Below are 25,209 nucleotides of genomic sequence, written 5' to 3' on the forward strand. Positions count from 1 at the left end.
TTACTTGGGCTGCACTCCCAGGCGTCTGCAAGCACGTGAGGGTTTAACGACCCGCCTCGGGGCTTGGGGGACGGTGAGGGTGAAAGAGAAACAGGGAGACGCCAAGTCGCCCAAGCGGCTGCACGTGGCACAAGTCGCAGAGGAGCGGGGTGAATTCAGGGCTCTCATTAGCTCCAAACTGGCCCAAAGTGATATTAACGTAGGCTCCAGACCAGCGCCCCCGACCTCTGCTGGGAGAATGAGGAGACATAAAAGAGCAAACTCAGGGCTCTCCTGAGGGGGTGTGGGGCCACAACCCCACCCGGTGACCCGAGCGCAGGGATCAAGGGGCAGCCGCCCCCACCCCCACCCTGCTGTTTTACCCACACCCCTGGGAAACACGACCTGGGGGATTATGGGGTTTAGGATGGCGGCACCAGGAGCAAGACCTAGAGTGCATCCAGCTCCCCCGAGCAGCTCCCGGCAGCCTGCTGCACCCCCCTGGGCCGCCCTCTCCGCTCGCTTCGCCTGGCTTCTGCAGAGTGGGGTGGGGCACGCCACTGCATGCCACCAGTGAGAAGCTGTGCGCAGCGGGGGGGGCTGGGTGTTACTGGTGCTGGTACTGACAAGGGCATTTCCCACCGTCTCTGTGGAGCCTGTGGCATTTAGCACAGGCCCAAGGGAAATCCGTCTGGTTGCTCTCCCTGCATTCGCCTGATGAGCCGTACCACGGTGGCCGGGACTGGTGTGATTTTTGCCTTTGCCAGAACCGCCTGGGCTGAGATCAAAGGGGCTCTGAACAAGTTTCCAAGTTGTTTGTCTCTCTGGCGATGCAAAAAAAAATCTCATCGTCTGGTTTCTGGTTTTATAAATATGGAACTCGCCGGCCGTGTTCCCTGTCAGCTGAGCACTTGGGTGGAGATTCAGGAGAGATCCAAACGCCAGCAGCAGGCGCTTCTGTCGCTGTTGCCCATCGGCACGTGCTTCGGTGCGCAGAACAAAACTTATTCCACAGCTGGACGGGTCAACATAGCATGAGGCTGGGGCGATTCCGACCTGAGTCATGTTTCATCCAACTCACCGTGCTCTGAGAGGTGCGGGGGAAAGACTTCCAGGCTGGGCCCCTCTGTGCACGCCCTTGTCCGTACGGAAGCGTGAATAAGTCGCAAGGAGTGAAATGCCATGTGGACAGGGCCTAATTAACTCTGTTAGATTTTGTCTAATTGAGGCAGCCCTGTCTGCAAGCCTTTTTCCTCATTTAAAACAAAATGAACACAGTTATGGCATTGAGGCTATTAAAGCTGTATTAAACTTGCCTTTTAATTAACACAAAGCCGTTCTGTGGTTACATTTCGGTCTTAAAACATGCAGAATGCAGTTGTTAGTTCAGAATGGCCTGTCTCTTGCCTCAGACCAGCTGCTACATTCATTTCTTGCCTGGGGGTGGGGAGTTTGGGGGCAAGAGGGGGCTCCAGGCCAGGGCAGAGTGTTGGGGTGCAGGAGAATGTGAGGGGTGTGGGCTCTGGGAGGGAGCATGGTGCAGGAGGGGAGTCTGACTGGGCAGAGCGCTGAGGTGCAGAAGTGGGTGCGAGGTGCAGGCTGCAGCTGAAAGGTGATCACAGGCAGCTCCCGGCCAGCTGCGCAGCAGGGCTCAGGCAAGCAGCCTGCATGTCATAGCCTCGCGCTGCTCCTGCAAGCGACTGGCCGCTGGCATGTCTCTGTGCCCCCCTGGGGGGAGAGGGACAGTGTATCTCCGCCTGCAGCCTGCGCCCACAGTCACTGCCCGCACGGCTGCCATTGGCCAGTTCCTGGCCAATAGGAGCTGCGGAGACGGGGCTGCAAGTGGGGGCGGTGCACGGAATTGGCTCCCCGCTGCTGGGGGGGCGGTGCAGAGATGTGCCAGCAGTCAGCCACTTCCAGGAGCGGTGGGGGGCCCTGACCTTCAGGCAGCTTGCCAGAGACTGGCTGCACCACTGGACTTTTGTGGCCTGTAACTTTATTGTTGTGGATTCCCCTCCGCTTAGCCCAGGGCCGTGGGCTGCCACCACTAAGGCCTCTCATGTTAATCTGGCCCTGCATGTGGAACCTGCCTCGGAGTGTAGCAAGAAACCACCCTGGCTTAACCAGGAGATCTTGGGTGATCTAAAAGTCCTATAAAAAGTGGAAACTAGGTCAAAGGACATCCAGCAATATGCGGGGGCAAAAGTTCGAAAGGTGGAGGGCAAGGTCATAATTCAGAATGATCTGGACAGACAGAGAAATGATCCGAGGTAAACAGGATGAAGTTCAATAAGGACAAATGCAAAGTACGTCACTTCAGGAGGAACAATCAGTTTCACACGGGCAACTGCCCGGATGGTTAAGCACCAGTATTCCCTGTAAGCTGAGCGCTTGGGCAGCTGCCCAGGGGAGATTCAAATGCCACCGAGCTGATTAGCAGAGCTCCTGCAGCTTTCTGTAGTCAACAGCATGTGAGTAATTGGTGGTTCCCGTCCACACATTCCTTGTGCCCATAACAAAACTGATTCTGCACCTGAACAGAAAAAATTCGAGGGAACGTGGTGAAGCGCTGGAATAAATTGCCTAGAGAAGTTGTGGCATCTCCATACCTGGACATTTTAAAGAGCAGACGAACACCTGTTGGGGATGATCTCTAGATGGTGGTTGGTCCTGCCGGGAGGGCAGGGGACTGGACTCAATAACCTCTTGAGGTCCCTTCCAGTTCTAGTGTTCTGTGATTTTTATGATTTTCAAGCACTGGAGGCTGTGATGTTCAACAGGAGACACCCCCCAAACACTAGTGGCCCATGCGGATGCAAAATTTGTATCCACGTCTGCACCTACAAAGACGATCTGAGGATACCCACAGATATAAAGGGCTGTCTGAAAATTTGCAGGGATCCAGATACAAAATTTGTACCTGCACCTGCATCCATCTCTGCAAAACTGAGATGCAGATAACTGCGTGTACATCTGTGGATGTGAATACCTGGGGCTATCAAGCAGACTTATGGATTTGCAGGGCTTTACAATCAGCATTCTGGCTGCATTACTCCCTGAGTCCCAGGAGAGGGCAGCATTATGTTTCCATTTCCCCATTAGGCTAATCAACAGGTATGCAGGCCTGGCTATTTCATTTTGCTCAGCACATGTTATAAACTGTTTCCTCTGGGAAAGTAAAGGAACCCCCTGTGTCGATAGGAACACATTTGCGGTGCAGATCGGAGGTGGGGTGCCCGTGAAGGTCAGAAATCACAACACTGGATGCAGAAACTGTATTCAGTGAAATGAATTACTCAAGATATAACCTTCTCTGGTTTGCTACGTCCCAAGCCGCTCTTTCAAGTCACTTTGTCCCTCTGAGGCTTGTGGAGTCCGAGGATACTGAACTGCTGTTTGCCTTTTCGGTCTCAGGCTGTGTGTTTGGCGGCTCCAGCAAGAACATTTCAGAGCCCAACCGTTTCAGATAGCAGCTGTGCAGAAATCACAGAAAGACACTTTGCGGTTCAGGGAGGGATAGTTCATAAAGTGGAACTGGATTCCGCCTCTTTTCCTTGTTAATGGAAACCCACAGGCCATGAGCAGCTGTCTCCCCTGGAAAGCAGCTCAGGGTCAGAACCTGCAGGACATTTACTGTGAGGGTTTGAATGTAAGGAGAGAGGGGACGGACCGAGATGGGGTGGAACTCTTACAAACTGGCACACAACGATCATTCTGTTGTTCTCACGGCACATGGTTCTGAGCAAGATACCTGGTCACTCCCGCCTCTGCTTGGCACTCTGTGTACCAGGAGGGGCTGAATTCCGGGGCGAGAACGAATCTCAGGGGTGACACAGGACGGGAGAGGATCAGGCCTGTGGCGTCTCGTCTCTTCTCTCCCACGCTTGCTGTGCTACCTCAGGCCGGGCGCGTCACTGCCTTGTGCCTCAGTTTCCCTTTCTGGGGCTGTCTTAGTTAGAATTGGTAAATCGTGCGGAGTCCGAGGATGAAAGATGCTTCTGGAGAGCAGAGGACCCTGGTACCCTCTCGTCAGAAGCAGATGCCTGTGACTGCGCTGTGTTTGTGGTCATGAATCACACATATGCCCTGTCGGCCGGATTGCAAGATGGTGATGGAATGGCACCGACCCTAAAAACATATGCCTGCACATGGAGAGCCCGGAGCGGCGTTCCCCGTCTGGCTGGCGGGAGGGTGCAGATGGTGATGTGTAATTCCACGGTAATTTGTAAGACGGTACATCTGTGCCGTTGCTCTTTTCCCAGCAGCCCGAGTGGTGTGTTATCGTTCCGGTGGGGAAGTGAGGGTGGGTGCCAGGGACAAAGCCATCTCGGACGGCCTTTTAGGGAGGCTGGAGCAGGGTTTGTTGGTGCCGGTGGGGCGCTGCAAGCAGAGACCGGAGCTAGGACTTCCGGCAACAAGGGGAGCCTTGCCCATGCTGTTCTGTGGCCTGCTGGCTGCTTTGCAATCCTAGGCCTTTCTTGTATGTCCCAGGGGAATTTCCCGTTCAGGGAGGAGCTGGCTTTCTCCTGAGCCCCTCCCACGTGGACAGCCGTGGGCTAGCGGCATGGGGGAAACCTGTACCAGAACCTATGCCAAGCTCTGCAGGGGCGATTTGGTCTCCATGGCTCATTCAGTCCTGGGCCTGAGCAACGTGGCCATCAGATCTGCTATGGCGGCCTGTGAGAGCCTGTCCCAGGGAACTCTGCTGGCTTCGCTGCTCCAGCCGTCACTAGCCTGGAGGGTTGATCAAATCCAGGCCTAGAGTCAGACAGCTCCGAGCCCCTTCCCACTCCCCGGAGCCACCCGGCGGCCTAGGCCTCCAGCAGCCTTCCGGCTGTCAGCGAGTCGCAGACAGAGAGCAGCACTGGGCCGGCTGTGCACGCAGGGCGGAGGCATGGGGAGATGTGGAGGGAAAAGCAGCTGACCTGGGTGTGGGGTAATGGGGCTGCCCTCTTAGCTCTCCCCCCCGGTGCAGGGCTGCTTCGTTCACCCCACTCCTGGGGCTGCGCCACCTGGTAGCAGCGGTGCCAGGCACGTCTGCTCTGTGCTGCTCGTCCCTGCCGCCAGGGTTCCCATCTTTGCCATCCGGGGTGGAATACATTTTGTTCTGTGCACCAAGGTGTGTGCACCACCAATAGAAACCCAGGCTGCCGGCTGTGGGAGCGCTGCTAATCAGCTGGGCGGCCCCCGACTCTGCTGGGCGGCAGCCCCAGCGCTCAGCTCGCGGGGAGCCCTGGCAGCTGCTGTCTCATTGTAGCACTTCGGGGCCTTGTCTAGCCTAGGACCCATTGGCCTGGGTGATGTGCAGACACTCAGCCGGCTCCCAGCCCCTGCCTCCTCCGCCGGCAGCGTAGCCAAAAGGCTTCACCCGGACGGGCTTTCCTTCCCCCACCCTGGGGCCACTGCTGCTCCCAGCGGCCTGGGGATGCTGCATCAGTCTGCCCCCCAGCCTCGCCTGGGAGGAGCCATTGCAAATGCTGTTCTGCCCTCCAGTCCCAGCCAGGTGAATTGCCCAGGCTCCTTGCCCTGGCCTCCAGCCATGGGCCGGCTCCAGTGTGGGTTCCCGCTCCGCCCAGGCAAAGGGCTAAGCTGCGGGTAACAAAGGCAAGAGCGTTATCGGCCCTGGCCAGGCGCCGCAGGCCCCGCATCTCGTGCCGGCAGCGCACGCCCCATTGGCTGGAGAAGGGGGGCATCAGACCCTTCTGCCTGCGCTTTTATCGCCCTCCAGAGGGGCTGGCTGATTAATTCAAAAGGCTTTTTCATGTAAAACACAGACTCCTCTGCCAACAAGAGGGGAAAATACTTGACTGAGCAGTTCCAGCGCTGGCTTGGTTATTCCCCTCCCTCCAGCTGTGGCCCTCTCTGCTTGTAAGCTCTCTTCACTGGTTTGAGGGAGCCCTGTTTTTCCAGCATATCCCTTCTGTTTCCAGCTTCCTCTGCTGCTGGGCTGGTCCTGAGATTCCCCCTGCTTCCAGCACCTTTGCAGTGTTGCGGTTGCAATGGGATTAGAACCTGGCTGTTCTAGTTACAATGCATCTGCTGTGCTTCACCTGACCCCCTGGATGTTGGAGAAGCTGTTGGCTAGAGGGGATGCCTGGACTCCGGGGTTCCATTCCCAGCTCCTCCAGTGACTTGGGCGAGCAGGGGCAAGTTGCAAACTCTTCTGACTTGGGATCTCTATTTGCTTCTGCTGTTGCAAACCCCAGAGAAAATCCCGGTGAGTGGAAAGTTGGGTGGCAGGGGGCAGGGCAATGCCGGTGGAGGAAAGGGTAGGGCAGCTCCCTTCTTCAGAGCCCCAAAAGTGAGTGGTGCTGACCGGACAGGGACACGATTAGGACACTGCACGTCCAGAGCAGCAGGAGTCAGGAGAGAGCTGATGAGCTGGTAACTTACAGACGCTGGGGGACCTAGGGTTTTCTCCAGTGCTCTGGGGTTTGGCCCATGGTGCTGGTTTTTCTCCAGAGCAAGTGAAAACCTGGCCTGAATGGGGGTAACTGAGTACAAAGTGGGGGCCTGTGCCCACAGCAGCCAATAGGAGCTAGATTGGGCCTGTTAGCTGCCCATCCCCCCTGTGAGGAAGGTGCAAATTAGCCCCATTTTACAGGCAGGGCATGGGGAAAACTGAGTCACAGTAGTTAAGATGCTAAGTTAGAATGGAGGAGTCCCTAGGGGCTTAAATTGCAGCAAGCTAGGTTTAAGTTGGACATTAGGAAAAGCTTTCTAACCATCCGAGTGGTTAAACACTGGAATAAGTTGCCTCAGGAGGTTGTAGAATCTCCATCACCGGTGGTATTTGAGAAGAGGTTAGATAAATATCGAACAGGGATGACATAGCTGGTGCCTGATCGTGCTGTGAGGCAGGGGGCTGGGCTCGATGACCTCTCAAGGTCCCTTTCACGTCCAGTGTTCTGTGACTCTTTCCCATCCCCTGAGCGTGGCAGCTCACAGAGCTGTAACCCCCCCCACCTCCAGCGCTGGTGTCCCCTGAGAAGTCCGTGTCCCTCAGTCTGCAGTCAGCCCCTTTGCAAACCCCTGCACAGTGTGTGACTGCAGTGCCCAGAGTCCAGCATGGGAGCCCCCCTCCCCCACTCTGCTTCTCTCCCGTGCTCAGTCACTCGTTGGCTTCCAGCCTCCTGCCAGGCCCTTCTTCAGTACACGTGGGTCTGTGGCCCAGATGCTTGGGGCCCCGGTGGAGATAGCTGCAGTTCAGCCAAGGAGTGACCGGAACCATTGGAGTCAGCTGCTAAAGACTCTCCCCCATGTATCTCCAGTGCTTCAGCTCACCCAGGCCCAGTGGGACCATGGTACTGTCAGGAGCAGCCGCACTGCCAAGCCAAGACACACCTGGGCAGGATTAATCTGGCTCCTGTTCAGAACAGGCCCAGTTGCACCTCTGTGTGCAGGGGAGGGGATGTGGGGCTTCCCTCTTCCTGCAGGCATTGGCTGCCACGTCCACATCTGGGATGAGAACAGAAACCAACAGGTGATAAATGCTCCTCACCCCGAAGAGCTCTCAGATCATCCTTGAGACAGGGCCTCTGAGCCGAGGTCAGACCTCCGGCTGGAGCTGTTTCTTGGAACTAAGGTAACTACCCACAGGCAGACTCAAACCTGGGAGCTCTGGAGCTTAGTGCAGGAGCCTCTACCGTTTGAGCAAAAGGCTAGCTGGCTCTCCGCTAACGTTCTAGAAGAGCATCATTCTTCCTCTCTGTAACTGGTCTAGATTCCATGACATGGAACACTGTGTGGGTGACACTAAGAGATGGCTCCCCGGAGCCACGTTGGCTCTGAACTGCCCCTGAGTGCGGGCTGGTTTGATTCAGCTGTAACGTGTGGCTCTAGCTCCAGATTTTGGGGATGTTTGGCTCCAGAATCTCCAACCATCTCTGTTTCTTGTATGGGTATTATCTCTGTGAGACAGCTCCCAGGTGGCCCAGCGCGCCTGGTGGCTACAATGCCAAGGCAAAACTGCCAAGCTCTCGACACCATGAGAGGTGGGAGCAGGCCCTGGAGCACTCCGAGATCCGGCTGAATGCAACGCAGGTGCCCAGGGATGGACAAAGGGGTGCGGTGGGGCCCTCCTGCTTCTAAACAGAAGCTGGAATCAGCTGATCCGTGCTCAGCCCAATGTGTGGGATCAGAATTAACCTCTGTTTGGTTCAAGAGGATTTCTCTGAAACCAGTTTATTTATGGGATGTTTATTCACAACCATTATGTTTTAGATTTTATGAATAGTGTTTTGCTCTAACCAATATATAGGTTATTTGCTTGTTTTTTTATAATCAAATACATTTGACTAAACTCATAAGTATATACGGAAAGTTATCCATTCGCATTCAACCCACTGTAAATTACTGTTAACTTATGAGCTTTCCCTGCTACTCAGTGCATTTTAACACGGGATAATATTTCTGAAAAGGAGTGATTTTTATTGAAGCTAATGCAATTCTAGTTATGCATTTTTAGAAAAAAATCATGCATTTTAAATTAAATAGTTGTGGTATTAACTACCCCAGATGCTGGTACTTACAGTAAAATATATGTTTGCAGAGATCAATACATATTCCAAACCCAGGATTTTCAGTTAACCAAGCTACCCTGGATATAATAAATGCATGTAGCTACTTAATTTGGTGCTTATGTACCTTAGCTGGTGTGTTGGTAGTTATTTTTAAAAGGCAAAAAAGCTGCCTCAAAGGTGGATTTCCATTCTGCATTTGTGCTGCTGTTGTGAGCTGAGTGCTGGTTAAAATTGGCTCTCTAGCTAGACAATACAGACAGGTTTCATAACCTACCCACCCCACTCCTGCAGTTAGAGATTTTACTAGATTACTCTGGATTTTCTCCACTGTAACGGAGAAATTCGCTATTAATCTGTATTAAAAAGAAAAAAATCCCACTGGCTGGTAGCAGAGGCAGTGAAACCAGCAGGCAGGGTACTAGATTTGGAGTCAAGGGCTGGGTTCTAGGCCTATCTTCAGCACTGACTTTTTCCCGTTACATTGACCAGTTCAAGTGGCTGCTCTGTGCCTCAGTTTCCCTTTCTGTCCATTGGGAATAACAGCTGTTGCCTTGCTGGTAAAGCACTTCGATATTGACGGACGTGCTGTGTAAGCGACAGAGCCTCAGAGTCCTGTAGTTTGGAGCACCTCTATGTTTTTGGGGGTTTTGCTGAAATCCAGCTCTGAATGTTGTATCTTGGGAGCTTGGCCAGTCTACTGATGGCCATGGACTTCACAAGAGACTGGCTCACAGGCTGATGGGGCAGGAAGCTACTGAGGGCAGAGGAAGAGAGAACTGGGTGGGTGGAATCACTGGGGATCTGATATTAAGGGGAAACTCTGGGTGCTACAACAATAAGAGGGGACCAAGCTTCCCATCAGCCTAAGTCTGGATTCTGTCTTTCCTGCTCATTGTCTGTATCTCACTCTCCATCTATATAATGTAGATGAACACAGAGACAGAGAGAGAACCTGGTGCCTATGATATGATAAGACTGAAAAAGGAATTGAGTGGTTTGAGCGTTGGCCTGCTAAACCTGGGTTTGCGAGTTCCCTCAGGGATGTGAGGTCTTTCCTTCCCAAGTATGATGGGTGCACATACCCTGCACTGGGACACAAGGGGTTAAAACTCTGTGGGCGGAGGAAGTCCCGCCCCTCCACCCAGAGTGGCCGTGCCCCCAGTGCTGGGGTGGTATAAAAGGGAGCAGCTCAGTTGAGTCCTGGCTGGCTGCTGGTGAGGAAGGAGTGAGTGTGGGAGCTTCAGGTGTAGCCCAGCATCAGGACTGCAGAGGGAGATGGTGTGGCTCATCCCAATTCCAGAACGGGTAGGAAGTGACCCAGAGAGGGTTCCTCAGTGGTATGTCCTGCCTGAGTGAGCTCAGTGTGTTATTGTGGTAGGATTGCTTGCTGAGTGACGGGTGGATCAGTTCCCTGGGGCTGGTGGAGTAGGGTGGGTGCAGGCCTCCCTAGCGGGGCTGCTGTTGCCCCTAGTCCCTTTGGACTCTAGCCATTAGGCTGTGCTGCCCTGTAGCCCAAGGGCTGTGTGCCTGACTCTGGCCACTATACCACACTGTCTCAGGGCGATGGACTGATTCAAGTTGCCTATGGAGCGACAGCCCTGCAAGTCGCATCCACCCACCTGCTGTGATGGCCTGGCCCTTGCGAATGGGGGGGCGCACCACTACACCCCCAGAGAAGCTGGGGAATGCTTTACAGGGCAAAACTGACCAGTCTCCAGGATGGTGAGGGACAACTTTCCTCTGGCTACCGGAGGCAGCCGCCTGGCAGCTGTGGGTGAACTGTGTGCCTGCAGGGGAAGAGTATTACCAGGTTCCCCCCAGTGGATTCCTTTTGGGGGCAGCTTTCTTTAGAGATGTGCATTGGCTGCTAATTTGGGTGGGCTCTTATGTTCAAGGAACTCGGTTTCCTGGCATTGGGACTGTGGCTGGGAGGGGCCAATGTTGGGTTACCAAATGCTGCTTCCCAGCTGACTCACGGAAGAAACAGACCTCATGTGTGCTCCGTTCGCTAGCCACTGCTCCCAGCATTAGTCATTGCTAGCCTGTGTCCCTACAGCAGTGGCTGAAGGCACTATCCCACTCTCAAAGCTTCAAAGGGAAACCACATCTGATCTGGGCTGGTGACTCCCCCTCCAGTGCTTGGATAATGGGTTAGTTCTTGCCTGGGTAAACCAGGCAGGCGGCTGCCAGGCAATCTGAGCCTTCCCCTGCCAACAGACATCCTTGGGAAGCATAGAACGAACCCTGTCTGGGGTGAAGGACGGGGCAGCGCTGGCTGGTGACAGCTAATGGATCGTTTTAACATCCCTGTGGGAACAGGTTTCCAAATTCCAGCAAAGAGCTGGCAAAAATCGCTCTGCTTGAGCGCTTGTCTTTGCTTCCTTATTCTCCTCGAGAGCTTCTGCACTGGCCATGAAGCCTCCTTAGGCTGTGGTAGGATTTCTCGGGCTGCTGCATGAGTGTCTCTGTAGAAACCTCAGTGACTTTACCTGGAGGTGCTGTGCCAGAGGGCCTTAGCTCTGTTTTAATAGCCATCGGCGCATTGCTTTTTCTTCTAGGCTCTGACTGCCTGCTCCCTGTGAGTGCAAAGGCGCCGTGCGCAAAGTTCTGTCCTTAGTAGGGAGCAGTGTTCCCCATCCGCTGGATGCTTGGAGACTAACACATTTATTAGGTCCTGAGCTTTTGCAGCCTCTAAGGTGCCACAGGGCTGCCTGTTCTTGAGGTTACAGACCCCTCTACAGCTTGAGCTAAAGGCCAGCTGGCTCTCGGCCGAGGCTGGAGAGCACACTCATTCCTTCTCTGTGAAGTGGTCTAGGTGCCCCTCCATGGGACAGCGAACCACACCTCGGTGAGGGGTTACATGTGCACTCACGCACCATTGTATGTAAAGAGCAAAAGGGGAGAGAACAGACACCCAAGAAAAACCGGACCAAAGGCACGACAAGGCTGAGCGTGTGAGACAACAGACAAAAGATGGGAGCCTCCTGGCTATGACCAGTGAGGGGAATGGTGCACCTCTCGTCACTCCAGGGGCAAGTCTCAATGCATGGGAGCTGGGCAGACTTGCTTAATATATTCCTCAGTTTTATCGGCAGAGAGACTAGTTATTTCAATAACTGATGACGGCGCGGTCAGCGTTCCACCAGCAGCAGCTGGCCAATAAAATGCTACCTGAGGAGACGGACAACAGATTTACTCGTAAGATGCAAGTTTCACAAGTACAATTTTCTCTTTTCTTCTCAGCCCTGGGCTGCCCCTGTTAATGAACAATTCTTGAAGGAGAGGATAAGAGTATTTGTGTAGCTAGATGCGTAGCTTTGTTGTATTTTAATGAAAATCTCTGGAAAGTCTTTCCCAACCCTCCTTTATTTATCAACCAATTTTGATAAAATTTGCAATGGACTCAGGTTTTTCTGTTTGGAGGCCCCTCGTATTGCAAGGCCCTAAGATGTAGCTTAGTTACCTTAGGCCTTAATCTGGCACTGGGCAGCAATGTTCCCTCTGCTTTTCCATTTGTGTAGAATAAACTTTGTGCGCACCCAGCCATGTGCGGGCGCACACCCTCCATAGACGCACATACAGCCAGGTGTGAGCGCTCTGCTAATCAGCATTTGAATCAGGTCTGGGTGGCCAATCAAGCCAACAGCTTACAGGGAATACTGCTAAGCAGGCCCAGTTAACCATGCAAACCTCAGGCTGGAGGTGTGCCTGTAGCCCGCGACCCTCTGTGTTGCCGCACAAGCCTGACTTTCCACACCTGCCGAGCGATCTGGGTTGACAACACTGTAGGCACACAGGGCCTGATCCTGCAGTCGATGAGCCTGACTTTGCTGGCTGTGGCTCAGGTGCGTAATGAGCAAGTGCTTGCCTGCATCCCGGCAAAAATGGAATTCAAAGCGCCGTCTGCTGAGATCGGCACTAGTCAGTGGCCCACCCTGCTCCTCTTCCCCAGCCTTCGCCAGAAACGAAGGCACGGATCGCCCTTGGCCTAGGGCAGTCTCTGGCCTGGCGGGTGAGTCGTGGCTAGCTCGGGGCTGATCGTACCCGCTGGGTTTTGCGGGACCCCACGCCTACCTGTGGTAGAATGGTGGCCCCGTCTCAGGCCCTGCCTGTCCAGTGGAAAATGTCTGTCAGCCCGTTTTCAGCAGGGGCGCTGTTCACCCTCTTCTTCCCTGAGGGTGAAAGGCCGAGGCAGGGCTGGTCTCCACCACGGGGCAGCATCAAACCGATGGCGTGGCTGGACTCGACGTACCTCAGCTCCCGGGGTCTCCGCTGCCAGAGGCAATGGCAGAAACTTTCCCATCAACTTCCCTTATGCTGCTCGTCCCGGCAGAGCACCGGAGCCGGAGAGCGATCAGCGGTGCTGACTAGACCTACCAGATGGCTCCTGGGCAGCGGAGGCCTCTGGGCAAGCTGGGGGGAGGCAGCTCTGTGCGCTGGAAGGCGCAGGGCCTCAGGCAGAAGAGGAGCTGCTTGGTGTGTGCTGCGTGGGGCCCCAGTAGGAATTGAAATGGCCCAGACCTCCAGCAACCCCCGCCACTGCTCCCCAGCAGTACTGTGGTGGTGGAAGGACTTATCCTTCTGAATTGCCCAGGGCAGTTGCTCCCTTGGCCCTCTCCCATTGGCCAACCCACCCCACAGCGGTGATCTGCGGTCAAGCGTCGACCTCTCTGCAGTGTCCCAGCCAGGCCTGACTGAGTTCTGTGCGTCCCCTCGGTGGGGTCTGCCGCTGAGCAAGCCCTGGCTGCGCTCTGGAGGGTGAGTCGGGACCATCCTCTGGGGCCACAGGGCTGGAACAGCATTTTCGGGGCCCTGTTCCTGCGCATTCAGACCATGGGCGGGTGGGTGTAAGTTCTTCTGCGGTGAGGGGCAGCGACTCCGTCCTTAGGGCTGAGCCTGCGGCTAGGAGGCGGCTGTGGAAGGAATGCAGAATCGGGCCTGCCAAAGAGGGCTGAAGGCGCCACAGAGGATCGGGCCCGGCTGTAGTAAGATTTGAATTCCTCGAGGGACAGAGGCCCTTCTCTTGGCGTCTCTCTGAGGCCACCACCAATGACCGTGTCCATCGCTGTGCGCACCTTGGACCGCTCCAGAGTTCAGAGTCTACCAGAGTAGGACTGCGGAAAGAGCCAGTTGTAGCTGTAGCAGGGAAGTGCCATGAGCTAAGGGGAGACAGCCGAAAAATAGCACCTGCCCAATGCTGGTGACAAGCAGGATGGTGCTGGGATGGGCCGAGACAGCAGCCACTGGGGCAGGGCAGCCGGCGGAGGAGCCCAGGTTTGATGGACGCCCAGGGAAGCTGACGTCTGTTCCATGCTGTCTCTGGAGCCCCTGGATTTATTTTTGAAGGCAAGAAGGAGCCTGACCTCCAGAAGAGGTTGCAAAGTGCTCAAACCACCTGCCTCCAGTTAGCGCTGTGGGGCTGTCTAACTGCAGTGTAATGTCCAGGTTTCTCCTGGAGTCCACGTGAGCGCCAGTTGTAGCTACGAGGCAACTAACCAGTCCTCCAGCCCAAGCCCTGTGAGGCAGCTGGCCCAGGCCAGCCACAGGTGTGTCTGCAGCAGGAACATCCTCATGCCCTCACACTGAGCCCAAAGAATTCACTTACACGTCAGCATTTCAGTCTACAGGAGACTCAACCTCCGAGTGCTCCAGGTGGGACCCACGTGCTCCTGGATTTTTGGTGTAGGCAGTTGTATGGGGGAGGGCACCAAGATGCCAAGGCAATGGGCGCTCAGCAGTGCTATGATTAAAACTGATCAAAGCTGGGGGGATGGTGATTGATGTTGCCTCTATTTTTGTCCTTCCATGAGTGGAATAAATCCAACTTATGTGCACCAAAGCATGTACAGATGCTCACCCCTAAGATAGGCCCATGCTGCCCACCAGGGGCGCTCTGCTATCGGCTGGAAGGGACCTGAATCTCTCCTGGGCGGCCACCCAAGTGCTCTGCTTCCAGGCAACGCTGGTTGTGACCCAAGCTGGCGTCCTAGTGGGGAGCTTGACGTTTTGCCTGTGTAGCTTGGAGGGCCTGGTGTCCCTGTTGCCCCTATTGTAAAGTGAAACCTGGAGGGAGAGGGTGTGGGTGTGTCTAAACCCACATGGTTCAAACCAAGAACTCTAGCTGCAGGCTCAGCTGTGCTGGTAACAGCCACCTTCATAAGGTCGCTTGGCTTCTGTGCAGCATTCAGCACCTCACCAGCTATGCCCCAGAAGCGAGCGGTGATGTGGGCACCGGTGGTTGGTGCCTGGAACGCTGTCCCTTTTTAGGAATTGCCGTGTGTTTCAATCTGTTCCCTAGATCACCCCCCCACCCCACCCCGAAGCGCAGCAGCAGCAGCAGCTTGGAGCAAACCCTTCTAGCTGACAAACTCCGGCTTTGTCAGACTGTGCCCTTAACAATGCATCATGAACCAGATCCCGACCTCTGTCTGGGGACAGTTGGCTAGTGCATCCGACTCCCACTGCCTGTGGAATGCATAGGAGAGCTTTCTCTTTGCTACCTGGGATCCCCTTGAAAGAGAACACAGTAACATGCTCCATGGCACCTTGTTCTTTTCCAATAGATGGGCAGCTGATTGTACGTTCCTCATATCTTATTGTGGTGGACTTGGCAGCTGTATTGGGCTGGAAAGCCATGAGTTTGGGTCTCCCTGCCTGGAAGGAAGCTGTAACGTGTGAATTCCCAGCACCTGATTTCCAGTCCCATGACTCCAAAAGAAAATGAGGTTCTCCAGTCTTTGAATGTGAGATCATGCAGCTTGTCTGGTCCCTAAGGCTTTAGATGCTAAGTTCTGCTATATGGAAAAAGGAAGAGCTGCAATATTAAGACATATATTTTCTATATTGGAAAATAAAGGGATCAGAAGGACGCAGCTATAATGGAAAACCTCAGAGTTGAGGAGTGCTTTCTGCATGAGCCCTGTGTGCTGTGGGAGCAAAGCACCCATCAAAGAAAAGTAGTAAAAATCCAGTATCCGAGAAACTGACAGAATTTAGCCCGTTGCACTGTGTTCTCTGTGGTTTCCCACATTAACCACCAGATGGTGCCTTTGTCCAATGTGCTACACAAGTCGTAATATTAATTCCTAGGAAGACAGGCGGCTGTATTAAATTATTTGTGTAGTTCTGGAAGTTATGAATTTATGTGGGGCGAGGCGGGGGACTCAACTTGCAGAGCTGAGTGGAGCCTGAAGATGTAAACTAAATCACCTGCTGTAATAGGCTTCGACATTAACAAGCAACAGTTTAAATCATTAATGAGAATATGAAAAACAGATTTAAATCATTTAATAACCCTCAGAGGGTGATGGTTCATATTTTCCTGGGCTAGCGGGTGTCATTACGTCCCAGGGCGTCTTCCCTATGGCGCCAAATTTTGCCCAGCTCCTTTTTAAAAAAAAAAACAAAACAAAAAAAAAACCACCAGCGGAGCATTGAAAGCTGTCAGTATCGTAAGCAGGGGGCTAGAGTTGAGATCAGTAGAGCCCTGCATGGATACACGGCTCACTTTTGCAGATGCACCTTTTGGCTATACACAGCGGATTCTGCAGGTGCGGATACGGATGTGGATACGAAGCATAGAACTGCAGGCTGCTGTAGCCACGTGTGGCTCAGCAAAGATGAGCTGAGTATCTCCATCTATAGCTGTGGATGTGGATGGTCAGTCAGATTTGTAGGGCTTTAGAGATCAGGATGGGGAAATAAAAGGGTCTTCAGCTGAAACTGACTAAGTCATTGGTCACAGCCTTTGTTTTCCCCCCCCCAGTTGGTTTTTCCATCCATGTGCCAATATATTTCTCATCCATGTATGCAGTACAGAGGCATGTGAGACTAGGCTTTTTGTCCCTATGCTTCCTGCACACCTGGGGGCCCTCTGCTAATCAGCTGGTGATGTTTGAATCTCAACTGAGGGGCTGCACAAGCGCATGGCTTACAGGGAACCCTGTTGGCAGTGGCGGTGCCTAGAAACAATCCCTTCAATCCACATTTAGCCCGCTAGAAAAAGGGCCTGGCTTTCTATTTATTTATTTTTTCTTTCGGTGGCATGGTGCATTGGCTGCTGTCCTTTCTGACTGTAAATCAAGGCACTTTAGGTGAGGCACACACCTTTTGCAAATGTTAGTCGCATACTCTCCACCAGAGCAGGACACCCCAATGGCACCGTGCCCTATTTAGATCCATGCTGTCCCCAAGTCAGAGTACTTCTAGCAAAGAGCACAGCTCAGAGGCTGGGAGGGAGAAGCTGAACCCACTGTCCTTTAGACACATTTGCAGCAGCTCCTCTAACATGTGCAGGGGTGTGCTCAAGACAGCTGCCTTGGGTTCCCTGGGGTAAAACTCTGCCACCAAATCAAATGGGAGTTTGGGGTGATTCCTCCCCCTACTGCCCCGATTCTCTAGAAGTAGCTAAATCAGCCCTACCTGAGAAGATACCAAACATACCCTCAACCTGGCTGGCCGGGGATTCGGCTGCCATCTAGGGCAATGCCAAACCAGACTGGGATTCTCAGCTGGAACAAACTGACTCTACACCAGCTGCAAATCTGACCCCCTCCCCCACCCATTTTTATCTTAGGTGGGAGCAGATTGTTACCAATGACCTGGATTTCCAAAGAATCCACCAGGAGGCTCTCTTCCCAGCCCACCGCAATTGACCAAAGGTGTATGCTGTGCTAGTCCAGGGGCTCCGGACAAGCTCCAGGTCCGAAGCACACATTTCCCAGGCAAAGCCCCCCCCAGGTGTGTGTTTAGCCAATGGGTCTGCCTCTTTCCTGTGCTGCCAGCATGTACTGCTTATGTAGGAGGGCAGATGAGGCTCCTGGTCCTCCTTAGCCTGTCCCCTCTGTGGCCCTGCCCCAGGAATTTATTGCACGCTGGTGGAAATGGAGCTGGGATCACTGGCAGCAGAAGTCTGGCTCCAGTGCACTCGACCTGTGTGGGATGGTGCTGCTGGCTCCATTTTCTACTGTGGGCCATCACCGCAGGAACAGAGCTTTCCGTATGAAATAAATCATAAGAGCCTAGCTGACTTCCTGCCAGGCGGTTGCTTCTCCTTCTTGAGGCAGGGGATGGGGGTTTGTTTTGGGGGGGCTGGCAGAGAGATGGGACAGGGCCATTCAGAGTGGGTTGGGGGGAGACATTTGGCCTTGGCCTCAAGCTCAAAAGGGACTTCAGGTTTGGACACTTAATTTTTTTGGGGCATTTGTTAAGTTTCCCAACTTCAGCATGTTCAATGGTAAAGAACTGTCACCATTCAGCAATAGAGCCAGAGTGTTTGAATGGGCTCACCCTGCTTCGTATCAGCTGTGATGCTGCATGCAAGCTAGAGCTGTCCTCAGTAATTCGTGCATTTGCGCAGAAAAAGGCTAGAAAAGCAATTGTTAAATAAAGTGTTTTTGTGTCTATCTTGTTTTCATGTGTCACAATTTTTTTTTTAAATAGCAAGAGGCCTCAAACGTGGGAAGGCCACTCTGCACCTCGGGGAGGACCTGGGCTGGGCTGATTGTGGGCATTACAGTGCAGAGGCTTTCATGGAGGACAGTTTTGTGATGGTCCCTAAAGCAAGTCAGGCTGGAGTCTCCTGGTCTTCCCAGGAAGTTGTTCTAGGTCCGTGTTTCTCAAACTTTTTTATAAAATACCCTTTTTCAAAAAAAAAAAAAAAAATTATCTCACATACCCCTAATGGAACACGTACTGTCCATCGAGAAATATGGTCCTAAGGTAATCTGAGGTCTTGAAACAAGGGCCAGTCAACCTTTCCAGATGACTGTATCCTTTATGGGACTCAGATTTGTTTTGTAGACCAGCAAGTTACATCTCACTTAAAAACTACTTGCAAAAATATCACAGAATATGAGTACTGAAGCCGTGCTGCCTTTCTACCATCAGGCTGTCAAATAAATGAATGGGAATACAAATATTGGACTTACATTTCAGTGGAAGGCGGAGGAAGCAGTAGAAACGAGTCCTTGGCTGAACAGACTCTTAGGTTGTACTGACTTTACGAGTGGTTTTTATGTAGCCTGGTGTAAAATTGGGTGAATATCTAGAGGAAGTGGTGTATGGCCTGGAAGACCTCCATGCACCCCCCAGGCTACATGTACCCCTGGTTGAGCAATACGGAGCTACGCTGGATCCCCATGACGGGGCATCATTTGAGTGGGGCTTTCAGGTACTTCTCTATGGCCTGGCCTTTCCCACCTTGTTCTCTTCTCCTGCACTTCCTGCGGTGCTGAGATGTCACAGGCCACCTCCTCCTGCATGGTTCCTCCTCTGCTAACACAATCCACTGTGGAAATCCTATTTCCCCATCTGGGATGCCTTGCTGAGAGCAGCAGTTATTTAAAGTGGGCAGGTGTTACAAGGGCCTAAAGCACAATAACGTTCTTGGCTCCAGCCCCTCTCAAAGTGCACCTCAGGCATGAGGGAATTTAGCCTTTTAGAGCCACCTTTGTGCTGATGGGGAAACTGAGGCACGGAGCAGGGGCATGATTTGCCGAGGGTGCATAGCACAGCCGGGAGAAAGCTGGGAACGAGAGGTGGCTGCTCTGACTTGGTGTTCACCACCACAGCCTGAGAAACGCACTCAGGGTGACTATCCCTATACGTAGTGGCAGAGCGGAAGGAGAGAACTGGCATGGTACCAGCCCGTGGTTTGGCGGTGCCAGTAAGAGGAAGGAGCAATGTTTGCGCGATAGCTGTATGAGTGCCTGGTGGTGCCCAGACCCGCTCTTTGTATGACTGGGGCTGGATCTCAGTGGGGAGTCGCCCAGGATTTAATTTGGTCCTGTACTCTGTTCTAGTACCAGCATGACCCCTTTGCAGAGTGCTATTCACGCTTTGCCAGGATCGCTCAGTTTCACGGCCCTCTGACACAGCTCCTGGACCTGCCCTTACCTCACATTCCCCTGCATATCGGGCTCTTGGTTACGGGCCGGGGTGCATGGCACCTGGACTGCATGTCCCACAGCTTGGGCTGGCTGACTTTATCCAACCTAGTCACGGCCACAAAGTTTCAGATGCCCCATACTGCTGGCCCCTGCTGAGTTCTATCTGAGGGACGTGTAAGTCTCTGTCACCTACAAGGACAGGTCTGTCTCTGGCTTTTTAGGCCCTTCCTACAAACTGGTCCCCTGTGTCATAGGAAGGGACTTGGTCATCGCATGAAGGAAACATTATGATGTGGACTGCCAGTAACGGGGTAGGAAGAATAAATTAATGCTGTGTATGGGCCCAGGGAACTTTTAGATGAAGCCAGACAGTATAGCGCCTTCCATGTTTTAATAAAAAGCCTTTCACAAGAGAAGGCAAAGGGTTGCTCATTACAATGGGCCATTGTCAGCCACACAAAGAGTATCAGTCTGGAGACAAACTGATTTATTAACTGGCATGCTGCAGCATTCTTTTGAGCAGGGTTAGAACCTGTGCGGGCTGAAATGAGAGTTTCTGTGCACTCCGTTTAGTTTGCTACATGGCGAGCAATTGTTATCTGGACTGGACGCGTTGCCAGTAACGCTCCACCAGTGGCAAAATCGAGGCACGGACAACTTGCCGTGGGTCAGCCAGCAAGTCGGTGGCAGAGCTGGGAACAGAACTTCTGCTTCCCAGTTGTACAGTCCAGTCCCTGTGCTGCAACTCTAAGAAGCCATCATCACCCCATTGCCTTACAGCAACTGCTGAGTTACGGAGACTTGGCCAAACAAACGTTCCTCGGCATGTGACAAGACAGCCAGGCAACAGCTGCGGAGTGGTGACTAGTGTTTGGCAACAGCGTCTCTTGTTCCCAGAAGGGGCCTGGCGTGTTTGGGATACGGGAGATGGTTTATTTACATAGGACTGATCGGTCCCTAGTCGGAACATGGGAAGATTTCCCTTGGCCTCATATCCAAATGGCAATGCTGCTGACGGATCTCCTGGGGGAACTTTCTCCCCTCCCCACCCTGGAATGACTGGGAATTCTAAATGCCAGGTGCTGCTGGCCTCACTGGAGCTCCTGCCGCAGTCATTAGGAGCACAGGACGCAAAGTTGAAGATGTATAGCTCAGGCAGAACCCCCCTGACCTCAAGATGTCTTGCCTGGTTGCAGGGTTCAGCTCTGAAGCCTCATCTACAGCGAGACTTGTGTTGGTTGGATGATATTGTCCCCAAACCATCCCATGAACTAGTAGCGGTTCGGGTGTCCATGGGGTCTAAATTCACGGAAGGCCAAGACCCGGGCCCCTTGCTGGAATGTACGTTGCTGCTTTTGACAAGCTCTTTGCTGCTTATCAACACTTTCTGCCTGTACCCATGCAGGCCTGTACGTGGAGTCCGTGCGGTCTCTCCTGACCTGTGGCCACTACGCAGCTGGAATTGTGAGGCAAGACTGCCTGCATCCCAGTCCCTTGCAGTGAAGATGCTAGATCTGGAAGTGGTCTTAAGAAGTACGTGTCTGAGCAATGGATCTTCCCTGAAGAGGAAGAGGGGCTGCTAGCTTCAGATCTGTGGCCGGAGAAAATGTGGGACCCTACGAGGGTGGAAGGTAGCATTTAGGAGTGTAGTTATTGCCAGACTAGACCCAAAGCCTAGTAGGCCAGGGTCCTGTCTCTGTGGGTGGCCAGCTTCAGGTGTATCAGAGGAAGGAGTCAGAACACTGTGGCAGGCAGATGAAGGACTCACCATAGTATTAAGTGATGGGTTTATATTGTACCACAGAGGGCAGATGGGAAGCGGGCTTGACATGCCTAGGGTCTTGTGGCCCTGTGGCCTGAGTTTGCCATGGCTGGGAAAGTAGGAGCCTAACTGAAACCATGAACATAAAAATAGCCATAGAATCATAGAACTGACTCAAGAGGTCATCAAGTTCAGGCCATGTTGGTTCAGACCAATAGTCCATCTCACCCTTTCTCTGGTAGCGGCCAGAAGGCAGATGCTTCAGAGGGAATGAACAGAATAGGGTAATTTCAGGTGATGCATCCAGTTGCAGTCCAGTTCCAACGTTTGGCAGTTGGAAAATAAGGGACACCTGGAATATGGGGTGTGTCTCTGACCTTCTCAGCTAATAGACGTTGGTGGAGCTGTCCTCCATGAGCTCGTCTAATTATCTTTTGGAACCCACTTATAGTTGCTTGTCCTTCACAACATCCCATGTCAATGAGTTCCACAGATTGACGGTGTGCTGTGTGTGAAGTACTTCCTTCTACTTGTGTTTTAACCTGCTGAGCACTTACTGTTTTGGGTGACTCTGGTTCTTGTTCTATGCAAAAGGTAAACAGAACTTTCTCCACAGGATTCATGAGTTAATAGAGCTCTGTTTTGTCTCCACCCTTGGTTGTCTCTTTTCTAAGATGAACATTCTGTCTCTTTCATCTTTCCTTGTGCAGAAAACTTTCCTTACCTCTAATTATTTCCATTGCCTGTATCTGCAACTTTTCCAGTTTTACGATACATTTTGTCAAGATGAGGCAACCAGCACTCAAGATGTGGGAGTGTCATTGTGGCTTTCTGTTTTCTTATCTATCCCTTCCCTAACGGTTCCCAACACTGTTAACTTTTTGGACTGCCACCACGCATTGTACGATGTTTTCAGAAGACTAGCCACTGGGATTCCAAGCTCTTTCTTGAGTGGTAATAGTGATGTTAGACGCCATCGTTTTGTCTATGTAATTGGGATTGTTTTACAACACGTGCAGTTGTCATCTGCCGGTTTGTCATGACATCACCAGTTTTGTGAGATCCCCCAGTCAGCGTTGGCCTTCATTGTCTGGAGTAATTGTGTCTTGGCAAATTCTGCCCCTGGCTGTTTGCTTCTTTTTTCAGCTCACTTATGAAGATGTGGACCAGCACAGGTCCCAAAAAGGATCCCCGGGCACCCTCACTCTTGACCTCTCTCCATTGTGAAAATGGACCATGGGACAATTGAAATCTACCTTGGGTTCTTCGCTAGCTGCCAGTCTCAGTGTTTGTGGTGCCTTGTTGCTCTGGCCAGAAGTGAGGATGTGAAAGAGGGCAGAAGCCAGTGTTTGCCCTAAGGGATGAAGGAAGGAAGGTGGTTTTTTCTGCCCCATCACTGAGCTGCCCTCAAGGGCGCACAGATTTTCACAAAAGATTGAAAGGAAAAGCAAACCAACCTAATTTTCCTAGCTTGTATTTAGGGCCCAATGTATAGGCCTTACTCCTGCAAAATGCCCGTTGCCCCATGTTTTTATTTATTCTTCTCTGCTCACCAGGATGGAGGAGAAGCAAAGCAAAGCTGATGCCAACACTGTGTGGTGGTTGAAAGACATGGTGTCAAGTGTGAGAGGAATACATAGGGCCAGAACTTCAGAGGCTTAACTCAGAGTAGGTGCTTGGGCAGCAGTGGAATTAGGCTGCTTTACAGCAGCTGAAGATCTGGCCTCCTAATGTCAAATCTTGCCTTTTGGTTATACATGTTGAACCTCTCTAGTCTGGTCCCCTCAGGATCTGACTGGAATTTGCCAGACCACGGGAGGTCAATATTGTCTAGCATATACCAACACGTCCACTGCTTCCTGGGCTATGAAGACATTTAGGGGTAAATTACAGCTAAAGAATAGCACAGGACATGGAGAGCCAGGACTGGTGGGTGTAAACAACCTTTATGGGACTGCAGGAAACATGGTCACACCTGTGATCAGTGGCCATCTGGCTAACTAAAATCCTGCTGGATTTCAGATGTTGCTGGACCAGAGAGTGCTGGATTAGAGGTTCAACCTGTACTGGTATATTGAGGTCATTCGGAGGCCATGTGAAGAAGAGAGAAGCAGCCCCTAAGTGAAGAGAGCTAAGCTGGGCTGGTCAATTTACATCTGTCAGACGCTCCTAGTGCATCAGGTCACCTGCCATGGAGACACCACAACATCCATCTTGACCTTTAACATGATTGCAGGGAGGAGAATAAGCCAAAAGTCTTTTACACTGAAAACAACAACCCTAACCCCTGCCAAACTCTAAATCGAGGGGCGGGTACGGATACTTTCCAGTTCAACCCCACTCCCCGCAGTATATCTAGACTCTCCAAAAGCTCTGCTGTATGCCTTCTATCACTTTTACTATGAGTTTTCAGGGCTACATGGGCCACAAACAGGATCTAGAGTTAGTTTTTACTATTATGTGAATGAGATTTAGAGTTACCTTACTTGAGCCCCTCAGTGGGTGGCCCAGTCTTGGGACCTGATTCGGCTCCATTAAGTGATTGGCAAAGCCCTCAAGGGCTGTTGCCAACTTATATTGGTTTATCATGAGGCTTGTTAGAGTTGGTATTTGGTTGCCCTTGTATTGTTGGTGAGTCTTCTTCATGTAAGTGGTGTAACGGGAAAGAGAAAAAAATGGGATGGTAAATCTGCAAAAAATCAGTGAGGGACCTTGGGTGTTCAGAACTGCATTTAATTTGTTTTTACAAATGGACTCTGTTGCAGGTTGTGTCCCTGTAATTTATACCATTACTTACCAGGGGAAATGTAATTACAAATCATGCTTTTCCCACTCAATAGAACCTTGAAATGCAGATAACAACTCTGGGCTGCAGGGCTGCCAGGGTGACCAGGTTACAGTTAATCCTATAACAGCCGAGAACTAACATTTCTTTCTTTCCAGACCCAAGTGGGACAGGGGACTCTAAAAGCTGCGAGTTCTCCTCTGGCCCAGAGGGTTCACAACTGAGAAGGTGAATTCGACATTTTCAGGTATTTGGCCTCTAGATCTTTCCAGGAAATATCCAGGGCCTGGATTCTGCAAACACACATTTGAGAAACCCTTTGGCAGGATTTAGTTTCATCAATTGCCTCTGTTCAAGTAAAGGCCACGCAAGCTGGCCCTTAGAGATTCTGTGCAGCTCACAGTGCAAAATGCATTCTACTGCTTCGAGCCACAAGTTGAAGTAGCAACTCGTCCAAAGCTTCCTAGATGCACCTGCTCTGTTTGTAAAGGGACAATTTTTTTCTTGAGCTGGGAGGCCAGAACTAGTGGAAAATATCACAGGGTAGCTTCCAGTGAGGGATGGCATACTGTCAGATAGGAGGGTTGGGCTAAAGATCCCAGAAAAATTCAAAGCTGCAGCTATTATTTCTTTGTGATGTCCATTTTCAGCTCTTACTTCTTGTTCCAGATCATATACAGAAGTGTCACCACCTCATCTTCACACAGCAACGGTCTGAAGCCTAACTGGGTGCCATATGGAAAATATACCTCCATTCTGGTCTTGTCACTTTACAGTGAATTCACTTGGAGGCTTAGGAATTGCCTGTTCTTGCCAGGCTTTCTGGTGGGAGCTGCACCGTCGTCCCGGGTGATGTTTTCTTTTGTTTGGGTGTTGATGCTGGGGAATTCGCATATCATTGGCTGTGGTTAAGGACCTGCCATTATCTTTCAGAATATTGTTGTACAAGCCTATGAATATTCTAAAGGCGTGTTTACTTAAGCCAACATATGTTTTCTGTATAAAACTATGCTGTATCCTTGGCATGCCTCAATTTTTTTTTTGCCCTGCATTTTCTTCATAACTTAGAAATAATTCATTAGACCTAATTTTTTCCATATACACTGTTATTTGTGTGTTGACCCTATTAGTTCTCTTAATAGATAGCTACAGATCCTATGTCTCCTGCAGAAGCTAGTGACCTTGGATACTAAAAAGTTTGTAAATTTCAAATGAAAAACTTCAAATGAAATAACAGTTTAGCACTTGTCTTTACACACGCAAACAATCATC

General features: G+C 51.9%; 1 long non-coding RNA gene across 1 annotated transcript in view; it reads left to right on the forward strand.

The window, feature by feature from the left end:
* Positions 1 to 24,919, forward strand: part of LOC142022529 (uncharacterized) — a 32,724-nt gene extending 7,805 nt beyond the window's left edge. The window contains exons 2-3 of the long non-coding RNA XR_012647982.1: positions 24,096 to 24,184; positions 24,607 to 24,919. This is a non-coding gene — a long non-coding RNA (uncharacterized LOC142022529). The remainder of the gene's footprint in view (positions 1 to 24,095; positions 24,185 to 24,606) is intronic.
* Positions 24,920 to 25,209: the final 290 nt, after the last annotated feature.

The sequence above is a fragment of the Carettochelys insculpta genome, chromosome 18 (assembly GCF_033958435.1).
Source record: "Carettochelys insculpta isolate YL-2023 chromosome 18, ASM3395843v1, whole genome shotgun sequence".
NCBI classification, from domain to species: Eukaryota; Metazoa; Chordata; order Testudines; family Carettochelyidae; genus Carettochelys; species Carettochelys insculpta.